The following is a 22,814-nucleotide window of genomic DNA, read 5'->3' on the forward strand; positions in this document are numbered from 1 at the left end:
CCCCTTTCTTGTTATTTCAAAACTTTGTGAGAATGGAAGAGAAATTACGAGCCATTGGAAGCAATCTTCAAATTTATCAAAAATTAAAAGATCTGATTGAATATTGTTGAGCATTTCTATGGTGACTATATTCAAAATCAGTCTACTTCAAATTTCTTAAAATAAGAAAGCGTTTTCGTTTCTCATAGCTCATTTTGAGTATTTGTCACAAAAAGGTATAAGAACATCATCCTAAACCACCATCAAAATTATTTTGAAAGTGAAGCATTGCATTGTCTTTTGGATACCAGTTAATTTATTTTGGTTATCAGTGTACTTTGATGCAAAATTTGAAAAACATGTAAAATTTATAATTTTGTATGAAAATGTCTTCAATAGCAACATGATGCGCTGAATAGTATTTTGAGTTTATGGAAATGTGTACAATTGCTAAATGATATTGTAATTATATAATATAGACTCTCTAATATTAAATTTCTAGTGGAATAAAGATAAATATATAAAAAACAAATTTTAGAATGTCATCCTGCTAGTAAAATAAATACAGGGGAAATTAGTGTTTACTCCCTTCGCTATTTTGTATGAAAATACCTTCCACAGCAACATATTAGCGCTGAATTTCACTGATTTTATTCAAATACGTAAAATTGTGACACAATATGTTGCAGTATACTTCATTGATATAGACTCAATATTTTAGCTTTGACCCTATGAGCATTACAAAATCAGAGATCAAAATTATCTTACAAATTACTTACCTGCAGCAAACGTGCAAGCAGGAAAGACGAACAGTATTACAAAACTGTGACCGTAGTGGTGGATGATATGTTTCTTGATTTTTGTTGTTTAATGTCTGGTAGACAATCGTTTTGCAAATGCTGTTGTCGACTACTGTTTTTATACCACAGTAATGTGTAACAGCTGTTCTGTATAACGAGGGTTGCCTTTGATTCCTTCCAATCGCCGCGATAAAGGCTTTATTTGTTGGTGATGCGGCGTAAAGCAATCATCAATCAATTAATGTATCGATTTCCTACCTTATCATGTTGCATTGAAATTACAGGCGGATACTAAAAATTTATATTCATTTTATATATAACTAGTTAACAACTTGAAACGAAAAGTATTAATAATACATTATTGCAAATTAAAAACAACCTGCAGAAAATATTGTCCATAGTCAAATCATATGCAAGAGAAATGAATTTGCGTAATACCCCAAAATACTACTCCAACAAAGCAATACATGTTCATATGGTATAATATATTTTAATTGATGAAGTCTTGTTCAGCGTTAGTCGGAATAATGCCAGTCCCCAATATCCACTTGCGTTTGTACCTACAAACGCAAGTGGATCGTGGGGCTGGCATTAGTCAGACTGCCTCAGCGTAGTTATAAAGTTTTGCTTAAATTCGAGCAATATGAATTTATGAATTTTGACATTCATTTAAAAAATGGTGGCCAATGGATAATTTTTTTCCTTCTGAAATCTACAGATAGGGGTGTGATGTTATGAACTTAAGATTGAAAGACTTTAAAATTGCCCTGGTGTAAAATAAATTCAGGAGAATTTGGCCCTACCTGTTTAATCATCTAGTTATTATCAGCCCTTTATTGCAGCAAGCCAGTTACTATTTAGTGTCAATAGGGAAATTAAAAATACCAGAGACTTGCTCTTTTGTTTTTGATTTACAACTTTGTAAATGTAAAAATGTGGAAAAAAATTATTTGTTTGTTTTTGCTAAAAGATTAAACAGTGCCTTTCAAGTTTAAGAATGACAAACATTCTAAGCTATATCCATTTGAAAAGATACCTTCGTCGGAGTATATTTAAAAACGTCGTCAAAAATGCCGCTTCAAATGAATGTAATGTTCTTTTTGTTTCCTTTCAACGGTGTATGCGTTTCCCTACTTCGTCGCTATACCAGTGTCTGAATTGCATGGCTTTTAAAATACAAGTGAACACAATGTAAAACTGGTAGATAACGTAGGGAATTTCGTTACCTCAAATCACTTAAAAATTTAATAATTTCGTTTTATGACAAATTGTTGTACAATGATTTGGTTTGGAAGTTTTTACTGCAAACGGGATATCACATTCTTATTTCTAATGGTGATGTTATTCATAGAACCCGTAAATCTAGGTACGATCCGTGTAAACTTATTGAACCTTTCGATAAACTTTTTCTATATGTTATAATAACCAATTGAACACTGTTAAATAAGATCTTTGGACATGTTGGATACTGTATTTATCGGTTCTTACATTGATTTTGTTTTAATAGATTATAAAATTACTACATGTGTATCGTTACATTTACACAGTTAAATAAAATAAGATTATATGTTACGATTGCCAATGAGACAACAGAGTCCAAATGAAGTAATAGAAAGTCACCGTACTTAACAATTAGTAAATCCCATACCGTATAGTCAGCTTTGAAATATTCTGACATGACAAAATGTGAAACAATTCAAACGAAAACAACTACGGCCTGATTTATCTCACAACAAACGAAAAACAAAGATGACAGACTAATGACAACCACTGAATTACAGGCTCCTGACTTGGGACAGGTACATATAGAATTAAGCTGGGTTAAACAGTTTTGTGAGTGCACAAACCTCCCCTAACCTGTGACAGTGGTCTAACAGCACAACATAAGCTTAGAACAAACTGCAAAAATCAGTTGGAAACAGCTTGACAAGTTAGATCGGTATGAAGTACAAAAATCACTAACATAATGACAAACACACAATTAAAATGCTGATCTAACACTTATGCTCCTACATCCTGTTGAAACTTACACAAGGTCCTTCTTTCTTAGAGTGTTTATTGACTTTGAATTGCCTATCTAAATGACAAAATTAACATAAATTATACAAAAAGTTTCTATACAAATTAGAGACCAGAATATTAATTATTTTCATATTATATAATTATTATAGTTATATTATATTCTCCGTCTGTATGACAAATGTTTCAAATCAATTTGTTTTGTTCGAAAATAAACGTTATCAAATACATTTTGAAATAAAAATCTATCTGTTTTCTTTAGAAACACGTTTTTTTTTTGTATCTACAAAATACCATCGATATATGATATATCAAAAAGCTAGACAAACAGTATATTAATAAAGTTAGATTAAATAGATAGTTATATTAATTTTGATGAATTGACAATAACTTTATATTAAATGTATGTAACAACAGGTTGTTAAGATAAGATGAGTCATGTTTATTTGACCAGATTTTAACGTTGTTGTACTTTTACAAACAGTAAATAAACAAGAGGCTAACAGTATTTTTGTTTGCTTAAATGATAAAAAGAAAATCATGCAGTTTATTACCGGAACATCAGGGTGAACCTTTAAATAATACCTTTGAAACATTTTTGTTGCGGTATTGATTCATATAGCTACGGTACTATCTGACTGAAAACAGGACTTTAATGAGGTCCATTGCCGCTGTACGTTAAGCAAGCAACAACCAATCAATCAAATAATTTTGTCGAACTACTAAACGTATGCCAAAGTCATGTACAATTTATAATGCTCTACTATGAATCAAATTCGTAGAGATAGTAATTTCTTAATTTCTAAAAAAAAAAAACATATTGTTAAAAGAAAATTGTCTCACAAATATACCAAAACAGTAACATTATATAACCTGAAATCTAGAGGGGAAAATCAAAGATGTTTCATTGACTTTCAAAATGAATAACACCAACAAAAACTGCGATGAGGAACCTCCCTGTATGGGTTGATATCAGAATTATATTGGACAGTCTTTATATACGCCGAGAACTCAAAGTGACCTTTGTATAAAGTAAAACACTCATAAATACATCGTACCAGGCTTAAAATTTTGTAAGCCAGACGCGTGTTTCATCCACAAAAGAACCACCAGTGACGCTTGAATCAAGAATGCCAAAAAGGCCAAATAACGTACGAAGTTGAAGAGCATTGAGGACCCAAAATTCCGTGAGGTTTTGCAAAATACAGCTAAGGTAATCTTTTCTTGGGGTAGAAATCCTTAGTATTTCGAAAAATTCTAAGTTTTGTAAACAGGCAATCGGTTCACAAAAAATCGTACGACAATCTTAGATCTTACGTCGGTCGTACGTCAAATCGTAAGTTTTTGACCGTTTCATAAACAATCGGAAGTAGAATTTTATCGTAAGTTTGATCGTAAACTTACGAGTGTTAACAGGCAGTCGTAAGTCAAATCGTAGTGATTAAACCTGTTGACATTTTGTTAAAATCAACAACATTAAATTATCTTAAAGAAAATTAAGTTCCACTGGATGAACAGTATACATGTATTCCTGTTATTTTGTCCAAATCATAAGTAACTGAAATTTTAAATTCCTGAAATAATCGTAAATTTACCATTCCTACATTTGAGTTTATTTTAATTGAACTAACACAAGCACCTTGCTTCCAAAAGTCCAAATATTTGACCATAAAAACTTAGAAGTTATTGAGCTAGCACAGCATTAGGGACGTCTGCTTTTAATTAAGGGGGATTGGTACGTTCCATGCAACTTGGTACTAAATATTCTCAAAAAAGAAAATTTTAAAACGTTTATTTACTAGTTCTTTAATCTAAGTGATACACAGCATTACACACCCCAATTGTGGCGTTTTACACGCAGTTTAAGAAGTTAACAATAAAAATATATGACAAGCTTAAATTGCAATCATCTCCTAGAATGTATGTCCTGTGGTTATACACTAGTCTACATTAGAGGACGGTGCTCTTTATTTAATAGACTTTTTTGTATATAAATTACGATTATTTGAAAACAAATAACAGTCCAGAAATTGAGAAAACAATAATTACATGAATGTAATGGTAGAGTTGTATGCTATGAATCCATAGTTTCAATGTAATTACACCAGTTGCCATGCGCTCTATCAGGTTCGCGTTTTCTTTTGCGGTATAAAATGTATGTTTCAACCCCGTACTCAATACATGCTTTGTTCTTTTTAATTAAAAACATTTCTATAATTCTAGTTAATTTGAAAACTATGATATTTCACTTTGCCAGTATGTGATTGTTTGTGTTTATACTTATAAAATTTCATTTTCAAATTTAGAAGTTGCAGGTATAAAAAACTGGAATTTTCAAATCCTAAATATGTTTTCTTCATTTTCAAATTTTTGTTTAGGTGACGAGATTCTTATGTTTGAGCATTCCAGTGGATTGAAGGAAACATTTGAATTTCTCTTATTTTTTTCAAGTCCCCACCTTGAAGAAATAAAATAAATTCAAGACCCCACTTCTTAAGAATTGAGCCGGAAGGAAATCATTTTCTTTGTGCCAAAATATTACATTTTTTTAATGTATGGTGAGCGCACGGTAGGGTGTGCGTCTCTTGATTCCGCATCTCTAGGTCATCAAGGAAAAATAGTGTATTCATCAATTAGCTATGATTTTTGCATGTTTGAAATACAGAGCTGCTCAAATCTTTTGAAAACACTTCGGTGCAACAAGTTGGATACTCCCCCTTTCCATTCCCAAAATTTTACAAGGCCCCCTTAATTTCCTCCCACTCACCCTTCAGTTAGAAAGGACCAGTCCCCCAATAAAAGTGCAACAGATAATTTATCAAGGCAGTCCCTAATTTCCCCCTCTTTGTAATTGTAGTAGTTGTATCAGCTCGAACTAATATTCATTTCGTTATTGCTCGTGTATGTTTTCCGTTATTAAACATGTTGTTCCTCTCGATTTATCCTTTTAATTGTTACTATATATATGTTTGTCTTTGTCAAAAATGTATTCGATATATACAATGTCATTACAATTTTAAGACAGTCCCTAGCATCGTCGATCATTGTACGTACTTCTACATGTATGCATAAAAGAACACAGCAATAGGAACATCAACAAATTACAAACAAAGAAATCAAAAAATAATCCCATCAATATATATATATATATAGTTATATTATTTGGCAGGAAATTGATGTTCCGTATTGAACATACAGTAGCAATATTCCATGCAGATGAAAACAAAAAATGTCAATTCTGCAAGGTATGTATATATAAATGCATCTTTAAAAAGATAGCATATTGGATAGGGCAGAAATTTTGCCTTGCAACCGGCCACCAACAGACCCATAATGACGTTATAACAAGGAATCTTTAACGTGCAGAGAGTGTGGAATTCGCATGCACGGGGCAACGTTTTCCATATCGAGCGGACGTGGCTGCGTATTTATACATCCAGCACCTCCGAACTGACGACCGCTTCAGCGAGGGTTTTACTTTGTGACAAGAGAAGATCAGGCAGTACATTTTTTATCTATACCAGTCAATTCATTGGGGGTTGAAAGATAGAACGTATAGTAGTTCATATACGGCAATTGTTATGACATAAATGTAAAAGTACAAAAGTATACTCCTCATGTATGAAAAACCTTTTTACGGACTAATATATAACGAATGAACTATTTCTCCATAAAACCAATTGGTATATTGTATTCCACAAAAGACTCTTGATGTTCGTTGCGTTACATTGATTGACTGATTGCTAATGTTTAACACCACTTGTATTACTCTGTGCTATATCGTGGAGAATCCAAGTCAATTAAGGTCAAGTACGACCACGAGCGGGTTCGAACTCACAACCTTAGTGTTAACAGGCTAGTGAATCCTGTAGTTGAACTACTTAGAATTCTCTAGAAGACTAGTTATTTATCTATAGGTTTGTTTATTGATAGTATTGAAAATTTTGTTCTATCTTTGAAATTTACCTTCGAGTTTAGTATATTTACCACATGTATCTACTAGTATCTGTATAATTCGAAAACTCTCACAATTAAAATGTAAAAACCATTGCCAAAAATATGCACTTAATTTTGTGTAATACTTAAAAAGCATATTGATGTATAAATGTCCTATTCACCCGGTTTAATCTGTCATAGAAATGAATTAAAGCTGTATTTTAAGCATATTTATTTATTTTATCACCTCCAAATACATGTTGCTACGAACAGAATATCGGTATATAAAATAAATACAAAACTGTCACGATTTCCTGATGGTAACAACATGATAAATTAAATGAAAGTGGCGACGGGTCCAAAAAACGACCCTTATCGCCACCTGTCCTTATGGTTTGACCAAGATCTCAAGGGTCAGTTTTCAATGAAATGTCAGTTAAAACGTGTATGAGGTTAAATTTTTGTTTTAAGTTACTTTGAGATCACAACAAAATGAAATTTGGTGCGCATGCTCATTATGCAGAGAACTGTTTAACAAATATGCAACAAAACATGGATACGTAATAGTGGGAGCGGGGATTGGTGTCCTATGGACACATAATCTTGCACCGATTATTATTAATGCATAGATTTATTTAACATTAATGTTTGGCCACAAATTGCTGACTGGTCCTGGAAGTTAAAAAAAAAGTTATTTGAGGGTCTGAATGGAGTTTACAGAATAGAGAATAAAGGGCTAACATTACAGAAAACGGGGGAAAAAATAAAGAATTGAGAAAAATAGGCCAAAATAATAAGGATAGAGAATAATGTTCAGAATAGAGAATAATGTGCAGAATTTATAAAGAATAGAGAAAAAGGGTTAAAAAAAATTAAAGGATACAGATTTGAAGGATATTCAATTTGTTAATTAAAAAAAAAAGTTATATGAGGGTCTGAATGGAGTTTACAGAATAGAGAATATAAAGGGCTAACATTACAGAAATGGGATAAAAAAAGAATAGAGAAAAATAGGCCAAAATAATAAGGACAGATAAAAATGTGCAGAATAGAGAACAATGTGCAAAATTTATATAGAATAGAGAAAAATGGTTAAAAAAAAATAAAGAATACAGATTAGAAGGAAACCCAACCCACACCCTCTTATAGTCTTGATATCTCATTATATAGTTACATTGAATTCACGGCCATAGCGCACTCCTAACGAAATTGAGACAAAAGGGGTCTGGTAATGTGCATCAGCGGGATATTAGATTCGCCCTTTCTAGATACACAAACAAACAAATTCAATTTGATTTTCGTCATTTACATGAATTAGAAATTTGGAGAAACGACAACCCCCAGATACAAAAAAAAAAATAATAACAAAAAATACGTAGACATTTATTAAATGCTTTTAAAAATCTTTAAAATCTCCTGATGACCATTATATTTTTGGATGCCTCAGCAAATGCTTACTTACTTACTTACTGCCCGGTATGCCATTGGCATGTAGGGCAGCAACAAAGGTTCTCCATTTCTGTCTGTCTTTGGCCATCTTGTCTACTGTTCCGCATGTGTTTTTCATGGTCTTCAGTTCTCCTTCTACAGTACGTCTCCATGTGTTTTTTGGTCTTCCTCGTTTGCGCCTTCCTTCTGGAGTCCAATGTAATGCCGTTCTAGTGATTGATTTTCTATCTCTTCTTATCACATGCCCAATCCATTTCCAACGCCTTCTCATTAATATTATACACATGCTATCTTGATGACACAGTCTTAGAAGATCTTCATTGGATATTTTGTTTGGCCAGAAAATGCGCAGGATTCTTCTCAAGCTTTTGGTATGAAACTGACAGTTTGTTTAGATCGACTTCTGTCATCCTCCAGCATTCTGATCCGTTTAACAGAGTAGATAATACACAACTCTGGTACAGTTTTAGTTATGTCCGCTTACTGTACTGTGATGATTTCCATACATTGTTTAGTGATCTGAATATATTTCTGGCTTTATTTAATCTGTTCATGATGTCATTTCCAGCACCTCCATCGTTTCTTATTGTACTTCCTAGGTATGTAAATGTTTCTGTGATGGGAAGATCTTTTCCATCTACTAGGATAGGAGTTGGGTTATTGATGTTAAGGGTCATGACTTCTGTTTTCGTTTGGCTGATTTTAAGTCCAACTTGACTGGCAAAAGTATTAAGGCGGTTGGTCTTGTCTTGTAAATGGTGGTGGGTATGTGATAAAAGAGCGAGATCATCAGCAAAATCAAGATCTTCTAATGTTGATGAAATGTTCCATCTTATTCCTCTTGGAGCATCTCTGTTGTTTTTCTCATTACCTAGTCTATGACCAAATTGAAAAGAAGAGCAGACATCATACATTCTTGTCTAACTCCTGTTTTTACCTCAAACCAGATGTTGCTATGCCCTACACTGCAATTGAAATTGTTGTAGAAACTTTTGCTAAGCTCGATTATTTCTTTTGGAATTCCATATGCTCTAAGTATTCGCCACAAGCTCTTTCTGTTGATACTGTCAAAAGCCTTCTGGAAATCCACAAAGTTGATGTAAAGCTGCCTTTGCCATTCTGTACATTGTTCGATGATGTTACGTAAAGCAAAGATTTGATCAATGCATCCTCTACCTTTACGAAATCCTGCATGCTCCTCTCTTAGCTGTTTATCAACTGCATCTATTATTCTTTGGATAATAGTTTTGGTCGGTCATGATTTTACTTGGAATTGACAAGAGGGTTATACCTCGCCAGTTGTTGCAGTCACTTAGAGCTCCCTTCTTGGCTAACTTTATTATTATGCCTTTTGTCCAATCGTCAGGTATTATTTTTCGTTATTTTTCCTTTCCATATCGATGTAAATAGTGATTGAAGAATTTCAGCTGCAAGTTCTTGGTCGGCTTTGAAAAGTTCTGCATTCAGATTGTCCTGCCCTGGTGATTTTCCATTTTTTAACGATTTTATTGCTGTTATTATTTCTTGTCTGTCTGGTAAGTTGATATTTATTTCCAAATCTTGAACTGCCTCAATTATTATTGCTTTGTCATCTGGAGATGGTCTGTTAAATACTTTTTTTAAAGTGTTCTGCCCATCTGGCTTTTTGCTCGTTTTCTGTTGTCAATAGCCTTCCATTTTTGTCTTTTATATGGACATCATTATTGCTACGAAATTTGCCACAGAATTTTCTTGTTATCTTGTAAATTTTTCCCTGTTCACCCTTTTCTGCTGCTTCTTCAGCTTGTTTAGCAAGGTCTTCCATGTAAGCTCTTTTGTCTGCTCTAGCCAATCGCTTAACATTTTTGTCTAGTACTCTGTAGCTTGCTTTGTGTCTTTCTTGTAGCCTTTCAGATTTTGTGTCTAGTGTCAGCAAATGCATAGCATAATAAATAAAGGCAACAGTAGTATACCGCTGTTCGAAACTCATAAATCGATAGAGATAAAAACAAATCTGGATTACAAACTAAAACTGAGGGAAACGCGTCAAATATAAGAGGAGAACAACGACACAACAAAAACACAACATTAAAATGTAACACACACAGAAACGAACTATAATATAACAATAGCCATTTTCCTGACTTGGTACAGGACATTTTAAGATAAAAATGGTGGGTTGAACCTGGTTTTGTGGCATGCCAAACCTCCCGCTTTTATGGCAACGTCAAACACAACACCAAAACGACAACATCACATGACAGGACCACAATACAAATAAATGGGAGAACATATAGGACAAAGAAACACACGAATAATAGCTAACAAAAGGTACTAGGCTTAAAAATCAATACGCCAGACGTGCGTCTCGTCCACACAAGACCAACCAGTGACGCTCAGATGAAAAAAGTTTGAAAGCAAACAAGTACAAAGCTGAAGAGCACCGAGGACCAAAACTTCCAAAAAGTTGCGCCTAACACGGCCAGGGTTTTCTGCCTGGGACAAGAACATCCCTATTATTTAGAATAATTTATAATTTTGCAAACAGTAAATTTTATAAAAGGACTATATAATAGATGGATTTGGACATGAGTTACACATATGTTTATGTATAGACTTTTTACATGTCCAAATCCTAACGGTCTTGCCGGTGGGTTCCTTTTTAGAAAAAAAAGCCTAGACACGCATAATAAAATATGAAATGAATATATGCACATTAACGGTACTACAATCTGTCGATACCTATAATATTTTGGCATTGCACAAGGTCATGTTTTTCTCTTACTATTAATGACGTCTTCACACTTAATCCATTGGATGTTGGATGTGTAATGATTGATATTTTAGTCTTAATTACATGACTTTTGTATTTGTTGTTATTGGCTTTGAACTAGCTGTCAGTAACTGGGAGTACTATCAGATCTTTACTTAGTGTCTTTTTTTGTTGTGGGATGATAGATACGCTGACAACTCCGGTCTGTGTTTTCTTTAGATGTTTTCTGCTTTGTATCGATCTGATGAGATAAGCCCTTTTCAACTGATTTTAATTGTTTGTTCTTATGTTGTACTTTTACACCACTGTCCAAGGTTAAGGGAGGGTTTGGCGCCAGCAAACTAGTTTAACACTGCCACATTCTATATGTGCCTGTCCCAAGTCAGTAGCCTGTAGTTCTGTGGTTGTCGTTGGTTCATGTTTGTCATACCGAGATATTTGTTTCTCGTAAATTGTTTTGTTATAAATTAGGCCGTTAATTTTCTCAATTGAATTGTTTCATAATTTTCAGGTCAGGGCCTTTAATATCCGACTATACGGTATTAGTTTTCTCATTGTTGAAGGCCGTACGGTTGCCTATGATTGCTGACATCCACTTCATTTGAACTTTTGTGGATAGTTGTCTCATTTGCAATCATACCACATCTCCTTATTTTTATATAGGTTTTTAACGGGAGCTTGGAATATAGTTTTAGGCGTTTATAGCAAAATATCAGTTGTTCTACAGTAAGTCTCGATGTCGTGTCTCTTTGAAGTAAAAGTCTTATTGAATCAGTATTAAAACTCAGAGGTGGATTTGAGTGGGAGTTTTGGGGGGGGGGGGGGATGGGGCGCCCCCTTATAGAGTTACACGTATGTTTATGCATAGACTTTTTACATGTCCAAATCCTAACGGTCTTGTCGGTGGGTTCCTCTTTAAAAAAAAAGCCTAGACACGCATCAGAAACTATCACGATGCTTAATGAATGTTATATCATTTGATAATTAACATTTGAAGATTCGTATAATTTCATGAAAACAATGTTGAAATTCATTTTGATTTGGATTCAAGAAATGCCGAAGACAAGTCCTAATGAATTTGTCTGTTTTTTAAATGATTTTATCATTCTTCAACAATATAAAAAACAGACCCACCTTGCAAAAAAAAAAAAAAAAAAAAAAACCCACCTAAAGCTAATTTTTCTTATAAAACCAAAGAAAAAAAATATCTTAAAACTAGACGGGACACTTACCTCACAAAACCTATTTACCATACAAAAAAAAAACAAAACTGATAACCATTTCAAAAGACGATTTTGAAAGCTGAGCTGAAAAAAAATCTGTGATATAAATTTTCTTCCTGGTTTAGAAAGAAAAAAACTTTTTGTAGGCATTAACGCGGCTGTCAAAGACAGCACCCTTTTTTCTTTGTAATCGTAAGTTTACGTTACGTTTACGATCACCTTTGTGAAACACTCGTAGCTAAAATCTTAATCGTAAACGTAAATCGTACGAGTTTTTTGTGAATGATAATTCATGTCCACACAGAAGTCAAAAAGTCATAAACCACGAAGTCTAAATTAAATACCAAATTGCAACAAAACACTTACCATACTGGAAAAAAACAAATCCTACTAAAATTCGGGGTGAACTCGTATGCTTCAGTTAGTTGCTCGTGACAAGTTAATATCACAGTGATAAATCGTGTCGTGGCAAAGATACTAGTATTCTGTGACGGTCAACCAAGTCATGGTGGCGTTAGTTTAAAAAGTTGCGAGATGCTATATGAAAGCAATTATCTTACCCAAGTGTCTAAAATACAAAGGAGGAGGTATGATAAGAGCCCTTATTCGGCCCCTAAAATTTGAAATGTAGTAAAATTACTCGAGCCTTTCAGAATTATGTTAATTTTATTGATAAATGAAGAGGTCAATATAAATTTCATATTTTAACCTTTTGACACTTAGCTTTCACCTAAACCGAAAAGATAGTTTACATATATTAAAACCTGTGTAAAAAACATCTAGTAGCAAAATAACTTTTTATGTAAAGTTGTTCCACATATCTCATATCTCAATATATTGACAAGATCTAAAAATAAGGTTATTATGGCAGTTTATAAAGTTTCCAAAAAATCTAAATCCGTAATGCAAATATGCAAGACAACATTTAAAATTATAATATTAAAAAGAAGATGTGGTATGATTGCCAATGAGACAACTTTCCACAAGAGACCAAATGACACAGAAATTAACAACTATAGGTCACCGTACGGCCTTCAACAATGAGCAAAGCCCATACCGCACAGTCGGCTATAAAAGGCCCCAAAATGACAATGTAAAACAATTCAAACGAGAAAACTAACGGCCTAATTTATGAAAAAAAATGAACGACAAAACTAATATGTAACACATAAACAAACGACAACCACTGAATTACAGACTGGGACAGGCACATACATACAGAATGAGGCGGGGTTAAACATGTTAGCGGGATCCCAATCCTACCCTAACCTGGGTCAGTGGAGTTACAGCACAACATAAGAGCAAACTCTGTAAATCTGTTGAAAGAGGCTTAACTCATCAGATTGATAAAAATACAAATACTACAAATACAAATGGACGTGGCCGGGTACTTGTACATCCAAACAACAAAAAGACACTAAGTACAGATCTGAGAGTACTCGCCGCAGTTACTGACAGCTAGTCCAAAGCCACTAACAACTAATAAAAAAAATCATGCATCTAAGACTAAATTATCAATCCGTACACATCCAACATCCAATGGATTTAGTGTAAAGACGTTATAAATAGTCAGAGAAAAACATGACCTTATGCAATCCCAAGATACAGGTGTCTACAGATTGTAGATCCATGAATGTGTATATGTATATAACAATACTGTTTAGCTTGCTTTTAATTTACTGATAACAAAATCAATATTTGTACCAATAAAAACAATATTTAATGATCTGATTACAGTGTTGAATTGGTAATTTTTTAGAATAAGTTTATTTAAAGGATCGATAAGTTTACCAGGATCGTTTCTAAATTTCCGGGTACTGAAAAGTACTGATGTCTGGTAGACTAATGTCTTATGATCATCTGATGGATGTTATTTTGTAGATTTAGGATACTTTTTGATTTTCAAATTCAGGGGGCAAAAAAGGGGCCTTATCATACTTTTTCCTTCGCAGAAACTTTTTAATTTCCAAGTCCGTTCTTCGTCGCTATAACAGGGGATAATTAAAACAATTATTGACTAATCGATTTCAACGACATGTAAACATGAAACAACAACCTGTTACAAATTTAATTTATTCTGATACAATGTAATAACTGTTATAAAAACCTATTTTTTTCCCAGTATAATAACTATCAAATTAAATTTTATATCTATATACTTGAAATCGAAGTAGCACTTGTTACATATGAAAAATATCGTAAAATTAAAGTAGTTTGATGCAAATAAGCTTTCAATTGTTTGTTGAACACATACTAGTCCTTTTATTAAGTGGAAATAACAGACAAAACTCGTCCCTCATCATTGTTTACCGATAATAAACATTCTCCTTTTTTGCCCAAGGATTTGGCTTATCTAGTTTTGTCTTACTTAAAGGGGCATTAGCTATCAAACTCATCATGTTCATATTCACCGATTTGACTCAAATTCTCATATTTGATTTATAACATACTGTGAAACGTATATCCAAATTACAATAAGTCTGAAATAAACAATTAACAATGCATGGACTCGATAATATATATCAGCATTTCGTTAGTATTTTAGTCTATACATTTGAACGCCATCTAGATTTCCGAAGACTGTCGACGGTCACATAACCCGATATAAACATAAACATAAATATTATTAGTTACATAGTGTGCTAGTGACCTAATACGATATATATTGGGTCAGCAAATTCCATATTTGATGAGAGCGAAGCTAAAATCACCATATGGAATTTACTGACCCCATATATGTCGTATTAGGTCACTAGCACACTGTGTAACGAACTTATCTTACCGACTATCTTAACGTGTGGTATTTAAACTAGTGACCTATCAAAGTCTTCCGTTGGTCTTTACAAAAACAAATGCCAACAGAAACAACTTGAAAGCTTTAAATGTGTTTTATGAATTTATTTCAATCGTTCATCATCAATTTCTTCGTCTGTTGAAACCTTACAGATTTTTTTCTCAACACCGTGTTGTTTTTACAAAGGGACGTAACACCACTACTAACCGTGTATGAAAAAAACCACGCCTTCTAACCCCATATGAAATGTACACGGTCTCCACGCGGTTGCTTTTAACCAATCATATTCCTAGAAATGTATAGGAGGTAAAATAAAAATAGATAGCGACTTCGTGCAATTGGACTTTTCTTGGTCTGTTTGATTTCATGTTATAGGTTAAAAGATAAGTTAAATTCATCGTTTTTCTACCTGTATCAGAATGATTTTTTGTGAATCGAATCAGTGAACGAAATGGTTCACCTTTGTTTCACTTTCAATGTTGACATTCTTTAACTTTTAATGGCTGAACACGACTAATACATGCGTAACCAATCTCTATTTAATGGGTTAAATTGAAGGTTACATGGATACGGACCAATGAGGTCGAATTATTCACTTGCAAGTGAACAATTCATCAGCGATGTTTTTAGCTTATTTTAACAAAATTGAACTAAACTTTACTTTTATTATTCTTCCCTTAGTTTATTTATTTTGTATTTACATTGTATCGTAGTTCAAATTTATTTGTTCAGTGTATGTTCAATGTTGTTAATATGTCCTTTGATTGAGTTAAGCTATTTCAGTTGATATTTTATAGTATGTCTTTCTATGTTGTGATGTTACACTATTGTTTCAGGAAAAAGGGTGAAGGTTTGGTACCATTAAAACGTTTAAACCCGCTGCATTTGTTTGCACCTGTCCTAAGTCAGAAATCTGATGTTCAGTAGTTGTCGTTTGTTGATGTGGTTCATAAGTGTTTCTCGTTTCTCGTTTTTTATATAGATTAGACCGTTGGTTTTCCCGTTTGAATGGTTTTACACTAGTAATTTTTGGGGCCCTTTATAGATTACTGTTCGGTGTGAGCCAAGGCTCCGTGTTGAAGACCGTACTGTGACCTATAATGGTTTACTTTTATAAATTTTGACTTGGATGGAGAGTGGTCTCATTGGCACTCATACCACATCTTCTTATATCTATTGAGCTAGTATCATGAAGCAATATTAGTGCATAAGATGATCTTAAGATGATCTTATCTGCTAAGAGTGTATCTTAAAGTAATCTTATAATGATTGACAGCTCTTAAAATTCATGTCGCACTCGCAACCCTAAGAGTACTCTTTATCCTTCTCGGAACGCTCTCTTAGTTTTAATCTTAACCACTGAGTATCTCGAACGTCGACAATCAACTTAAGATCGTCTTTGATTACTCTTCGCAAATTTTAAGTGTATCAGCATTCTTTTTTTACTGAAAACTTAACAGAAATTTCCGAGAGTGGTCAGGGGCACCCCTATCTCTATCTTAGTTGATAAAACGGCGCTTGCAATGTTCTTTCTTGTGCGTTCAAGAGGGCAAAATAGGATATCCATGAGGATCTTCAGAGATCGAACAAATCCATTAGATTTCCTAGACGACAGTAGGATTGTCTGTGATTACAATATCGGAAAATGTCCCGAGTACATGTAACAGCATTTTTTTTCATCTGAATAACTGTCAGCATTGTTTCCGATTCATCTTTGTTAAAGTTGGCTGTTCTTATAATAGTAAAATATGGTATGATTGGCAACGAGACAACTATCTTACAAGGTTCAAATGAAGTGGATGTAAGCAATTGTAGGCAATCGTATGGCCTTCAGCAATGATAAAAACCCATACCATATAGTCGGCTATTAAAGGCTCCGACATGAAAAATATGAACAATTCAATTGAGAAAACCAACGGCCTAATCTATAACAAAACAGTTTACGAAAAACAAATATGGCAGACATGAACCAACGTCAACCACTGAACTACAGGCTCCTGATTTGGGACAGGCACATAAAGAATGTGGTGGGGTTAAACATGTTTGAGAGCACTCAACCCTCCCCTAACCTAGGTCAGTGGAGTTACAGCACAACATAAGAGCAAACTCTGTAAATCAGTTGAAAAAGGCTTAACTAATCAGATCAATACAAAGCAGAAAAAACAGCTAACAAATACACAAACCGGACATGGCGCAGGGTATTTATAGATTCCTAACAACAAAAAAGACACAAAGTACAGATCTGAGGGTACTCGCAGTTACTGATAGCTTGTCCAAAGCCAATAACAACTAATAAAAAATATCATGTATCTAAGACTAAAATATCAGTCATTCGCATCCAGCATCCAATAGATTTAGTGTAAAGACGTCATTAACAGTCAGAAAAACACATGACCTTTTGCAATGCCAAACTATAGGTATCAACAAATTCTAGTACCGTGAAAGTGCATATATGTATAACAATAATAATTAGTATGGTTTTAATTTACTGATAACAAAATCAATATTTATACCAATAAAAATAATATTAAAGGTATAATAATTAGAGTGTTGAATTGGTTACCTTTTAGAATAAGTTTATTTAAAGGAGTGATAAGTCCTGATAAGTTTACCCGGATCGTATCTAAATTTTCAGGCTCGGTAAACAAGAGGTTAAGAATGCCCTTTACCGTCAGACGCCAAACGGTCATTTTCGACTACCGTTAACGTCGAAAATCGTGATTTGTCAAAAAATCCTTGTCTTGATTCGTCACAGGTCTCAAATAATCATCCGTTACCGTTTTATTTTTGGAAAGAATTTATCGTGATTCGTCAAAATCAGTCGTTTTTTATCGTCATAAAGAAAATGTACATTTTATCATCATGCATTAAAGATAACCGTTAACGTCATTTGGCAAGATTTTTTACCGTTATTCGTCATGAAGGTACCAACATTACAACACTCAAACAACATCACCGTAAAAATTAGGATCTGCTATTCTGTTTGAAATACGTTTTCTACAGGTAGAGCCGAACTCGCAATCCAAATCTGTGTATCTATGAAAAAATTTAGTAAAGGTTTTAAGTAATTTGTGGTAACGAAATTCTGGACTTAATCATTTTAATATTCTATCAGTAACACATAGATTACGTTCATTGAAATCTAATAATTTTAATTCATAAAACGTCACTACAGACAAGGACACAGCGGATGAGTTGGGAAATATAAACACCGCAAGACGGTGCCAAAGAAACATGTCCGAGCTTTGGACATGCACATATAGGATCATATAGAATGTGGCGGGGTTAAACATGTTTGTATAGGCGCCAACCCTCCACTAAGCTGGGACAGTGGTGTAACAGTACAACATAAGAACAAACAATAAAAACAACTATTTTAAGTATGTTTTTCTACCGTTCTATTAAACGCACAGATGACTTTTACTATCGATTTTGCTTTAATATTCTCTTCAAAAATCAAAGGCTATCACTTCGAAAAGTCGATAAGAGTACTATCTTAACTTGCAGTCGTACGTGTATACTAAAATAGCTTTAAAATTGTTAAGAGTAACCAACGAGGGGATTAGAGATACGCTCTTAGCACCATCGTAACTTTCTCGTAAAGCGTTCGTAAGTTTTCTCTTAAATGAAACTTAAGATAGGTTTTCATGATACTGGCCGCTGGCTACTAAAAGCGAATTATTATTCGCAATTTCATTTTCATTAATGATAGAACAAAAACAAAATCTAATTTCGATTTTGTTTGTATCTCGTAGCTAATGTCCATTTAGGACTAAGAAACTATAATATGGAGATAATCTCCATCACAGAGTTCATATCAGTTACGCACGTGCTCTGTAGAACTACGCAGTATGGAACGGAACGGATATGATATATGTGCCGGAAATCGAGGAAGAAGCGGTAAAATTTTAATAAATATGATGTCGTCTGTGTATAATGTTTTTTTGGCGATTCCCGATTTCCCTTTTCATATCTTAAGAGGATTAGATAGGGAGAGAAGGAACATAGTCTTCATTTCTGTATTTTAAAAAGTTTTTGGCCATTTTTATCTATTCTTTATCCACCCCTCCTATTGTTCTTCGTTTTTTATATATATTCTAACAACCCATTATACTTTATTCTTTATGTGTTAGCTCCCTGTAACTTAAATTTAAGCACCCAATTTTTTTCTATTCTATATTTATATTTAAGAACCTTATTATTCATTTTTCTTTATTTTATTACTCATTTTTCTATTTTCTTTATTTTTTATAGTCTGAAAGTCCCATCAGACCCTTTATTATAAAAACACAATACCTAATGTACTTGTTTCATGCCATGGTAAAAAAAACCTTCCCTCTTTAGTAAAGAAAGAAAGAGTGCTTTACCATCGCATATATCAAGTGCCTGTGCAAAACACAGTTGAAGTGGGACTGAACTAAAATGCTCTGACAGGAAAAGCAACCCACAACCAGTTTCACTAGTGACACCCATCGTTCTGTCGTTTAATTAAAAAAGAAATCATTTCGTATCATAAGTTTTATTCCAATTGTAAGTAAAAAATGAAAACAACACGTTATATAAATTTCATGCGTCCGAAGCGCTTTTCTGGATTAACCTTCATCAGGAACGCTCAAAGCCAAATATTTGAAAGCCAAGGATTTATAAGAACCAAAACAATTGAAGAGCTATATGACCAAAAAGAACCTAAACAATAGCCAAATCCACCTAAGGCCAACTTTGCCTGAGGGAGTCGACACCTTAGTTTCAATACATGTAACACCATGTTTTCTTTTTAAGGAAATTACCATTGTGACAACAAACTTGATATCACAGTTATATTCCCCGATGGACTGTTACTCCTCAAGGGTATCACCAGCTGAGTTGACATGATTTATAACATACTTAAACATGCGATTAAATTATCCGTCAATAAATTTGAGAAATTATTAAGAAACCAAGGTTCGTACCCCTTCAGGCAAAGTTGACCAGTGGTAAATATAGCTATTTTTTATGCCCTTTTTGGCTCAACTGGCCATTAGTCCACATGAGCTACTCTCATCACATGGAATCCGTCGTCGTCGTCGTAAACTTTTTCAAAGATCTTCTCCTTTTAAAACTACCAAACTAATTTCAACCAAACTTTGGGTGAATGATATTGATCATAATAGATAGAGATAATTTGCAGGGCAAAAAATGAAAAAAAATCTCAAAATCTACTTAACTCCTTTTTTCAGCAAAATTATTCGACTGATGAATCCCTTAGGAGACATAACAGGATATGTATGGGGTTTACAGAATAGAGAATAATGGCAAAAAAATTAATTGAGAAACATGAAAAAAGAATAGAGAATAATTGTGGAATGTAAAAGAATTAGGTTATTATATTATAATACTAATTACAGAAATGAATGATTTACAGAATTAAAAAAAATCATCTAATTACAGAAAAATTTAATAGTAAAGTTATTTTCTAGAGCAATTTACAGAATAAGTGTTATTTTAGAAATAAAGAAGAATGCCATAAAACTTTAAAGAATACAGAACTTAATGACCCTCATCCAGACCCTCATATAAATTGACCTGAAATGACGATGTTTTGCCATTTTTCATGTTTTTACCTATTATATAAAACAACTACAGTAGTATATCAGATAAGTAAAAACTGTCATGGTTAGAAATAATCAGAATTACAAGAAATACACAAATGCCAATATGACCTTAACCATTGGAATACTACGTAAGGAGTCATTGCCCTTAAATGACGAATTTTGACTAAATTTGGTTGTTGTGCCTATTATGTCTAAACCATGTATAATAGTTAGGAAGAAACTGTATAAAGCAAATTAATCAGATATAGAACATCTACAAAAATGCGAACACAACTGAACAATGTGCCTACTGCGTATAGTCTTAAATTTTCGTTTACGTTTTGTACCTTTTCAAAGAACTTTCCTTCTAAAACTACTGAACCAATTTCAACTTAACTTTGGAAAAATGAACCTTAGATTATATAGAACATGCATTAAGTTTGACTTTTTTTCGTTGAGTCAACAAATTTGGCCGCAGGGCTAGAAATAGAACACAAGGGTAAAATCCATTATTGTTTTATATCTCGAAAACCATAATAGATAATCTAATCCTTCAACGTCTGCATCTGTTATAACGATATATAAATATATGGAAAATATGATTTTTTTTTCATAAGTCATCGGTCAATTGTCAAGTGCAGGAACGAACCAATGTCCATAGTACTAGAATTCATCCAGGTTAAGGAAAGATTCGGGTTGCACAATCTTTGTACCTATAGCTGTCTATGTAATGTTTTGTTGTCGTGGTTTTTTCTTTTGACCTTATCGGGTTTTCTTTCATATTACAATTTCAAATTTCCATCCTATGAAGTATTATTTGTATGAGACCAAACACATGCCGTTTGAACGTCAAGGTTCCTTACCTCTAATTTATTAGAGGACTGCAGATGATGAACAACCAGTAAGGACTTGAAGATGTTGACATTTATGGCCATTTGAGGTTGAATAAAACAAAAACAAGCAACCAATTAGAGTAGGCTGACCTAGTTAATACTAATTTAAAAGGAGAATGTCCGGTAAAGGCTAATTTTGGTCTACAATTTGAGTACATCTGAATAAAGATTTTTAACAATTTTTAAACACCGAAGTCGATTCAATGAGTTTATGTAAAAGATTTGAACTGATTTGGTCATTAAAGACTCTAAAATTCAAGCTTAAATATGCAAAATCTGTCAAATATGCCGCAAAACGTCACTTTGCCGATGTTTTTTGTCTAAAATATAAGTGGCCGCATACATGTTCGGTCTCTTTTATATATGTTATGTATCATCATCAAATACAACATATACTAAAATATTAAGACTGAACACACTTCCGTTTGAGACAAAATCTGTCCAAAAATTAGTACAAATGCTAAAATTGTAAATATTTTTGTAATTTTGCATGAATTAATGATGCTAGTACCTGATGCATGTGTATTGTATTGTCAAAAACAGCCCATATTTATGTAACAAAAGTAATCTACTTTCCTATTAATAGCTAGAAGTTTATATTTTAACAAATTTGTAAAAGAGCTATATTTTTAGGCCAGAAAGGGTTCTTACCGGGCCTTCTCCTTTGATTATCATTTCTCAGAGTAAGACAAAAATGGAAAAAAAACAATGGGCAATCAAAACATAAATTTCAAAGGAGATACAAAAAAGGTTTGCATAGATGTATGACGATTTCTTTTTCAAAACATATATTGATTTTGTCCCATACATAACATATGTTTCGATAATATACATGTCAAAGGGATGCTACGGGGATGATTGTTTGATTTGCATGCCTCGTATTGGAATTACGGGACTGCCCATTCGTAATCATGACATTTAGGTCTCCTGATGAAATATTTTCGATTTCAATAGCTTCACTTTAAATATTCAACCCGGAAGTCCGCTTACGGTACTAGTATATATGGAGAGAATATTGCACCAGGAAACAAGACTAGACAGTTAGGCATGTTGACAATGTAGCGTTCGTTTCTATCTCGGTGTGTTTAGATACAAAATTCGGTTTAACTTATCTGATCGTCATTTGGTTTGATTGTGTTAGTAATAATTTGTTTCTGTCAATAATAACTGGAACCTTCTGGTTTACGTTGAGTAAGAGTATTTAAAGGTCACTAGATACGTTCTTTAAAAATGAACAAATGTTATCAGAAAATATCAAGCTGTAAGTCCCTCATCTTTAATCATTGCAAGAGTGTGTTAAAAATACCAGATTCAATAAATAACAAATAAAATTAAAATATAAAAAAGACAACCACTGAACAGGTTCATGTCTTGGGACAACCACATGAAGAAGGCATTT

General features: G+C 33.3%; 1 protein-coding gene across 6 annotated transcripts in view; it reads right to left on the reverse strand.

Moving 5' to 3' along the window:
- The window catches only part of LOC127702977 (uncharacterized), a 108,615-nt gene that overhangs the window by 26,262 nt on the left and 59,539 nt on the right, over positions 1–22,814 (reverse strand). Inside the window, exon 1 of one of the 6 annotated variants that reach the window (XM_052207342.1) lies at positions 759–967. The exons of the other annotated variants lie outside the window; for them this stretch is intronic. The gene's annotated coding sequence lies outside the window, so the exon portion shown is untranslated. Of the gene's footprint in view, positions 1–758; positions 968–22,814 lie in introns of those variants that run through there. 6 annotated transcript variants of the gene reach the window in all.

Source organism: Mytilus californianus, unplaced genomic scaffold (genome assembly GCF_021869535.1).
Source record: "Mytilus californianus isolate M0D057914Y unplaced genomic scaffold, xbMytCali1.0.p SCAF_5, whole genome shotgun sequence".
Lineage (NCBI taxonomy): Eukaryota > Metazoa > Mollusca > Bivalvia > Mytilida > Mytilidae > Mytilus > Mytilus californianus.